Below are 887 nucleotides of genomic sequence, written 5' to 3'. Positions count from 1 at the left end.
AGAGAAGATAAATCTGACCTGTTGTAAGTCGAACTAGAGATGAGATGCGCGAGCCGGAGCAGTGAAGATGTGGAGCCTGGAGATGAGTTGAGGTGATATTTTCGTGACACACATCGGCATCACTGCATGCATCAGCTTCTTCTTTCTTTTATTGTGGTTGTGGCGCCGTTGCTGTCGACGAGAATCGAAAGCTTCTTCTTTCTTTTCTTTTCTTTTTCTTTCTAATGCGCCCACGTGGTGCGTCGCTTTCTGAAAGCACCCCTGTCAGGTAACAAACATTGCCTGAATCGCAAAAGCCCCTTCTTTGCCACCATACATACCAGCATGCAACGGCATCATCTATATATGACATCCAGTAATCCTAGAGCAGACCAAACACTCGGTGCACGCTTGCAGGTAAATAATATTTTTCGGACCCAACTGACAATAGGACATTGTGACTAGACGGGTAAGTGCCACGATGTAAGGATCGCCATGCATGCCCAGATTGTACCATGCATGCAGAGCCTTCCATATATAGGAACACCTTAATCTTGCTTGGGATTTTTAGATTTCATAAAATGTCCCACACCGGGTTTGGTTCAGCAGAGGCGCCTTGCCCATCCTCTCTCTTCTCCTTCGTGTGCCCAACTGATGACCCCGTTCAATAGGGCAAGCAGAGCGGAAAGAGATTGAAATTAAACGCTTTTTCTCCTGTGCCACGCCACAAAATCCTCATGCAGATGTGGGCTTAAAGGAATTGCCAGAATACTGCTTGCATCAATGGGTAAGAAAATATCTCTAATAAGTTGTTCGTTCTACTACCATTCTGTTGACCTTCGTGTCTGTTGTTTACAGCATCTATATCTCTACTCAAAGGAAAGAACTTGGATGGCTCCCCCCCCCCC

This window comes from Triticum dicoccoides, chromosome 4B, assembly GCF_002162155.2.
Source record: "Triticum dicoccoides isolate Atlit2015 ecotype Zavitan chromosome 4B, WEW_v2.0, whole genome shotgun sequence".
Lineage (NCBI taxonomy): Eukaryota > Viridiplantae > Streptophyta > Magnoliopsida > Poales > Poaceae > Triticum > Triticum dicoccoides.
The sequence above is the reverse complement of the archived record's forward strand: the minus strand, read 5'-3'. Positions refer to the sequence as shown.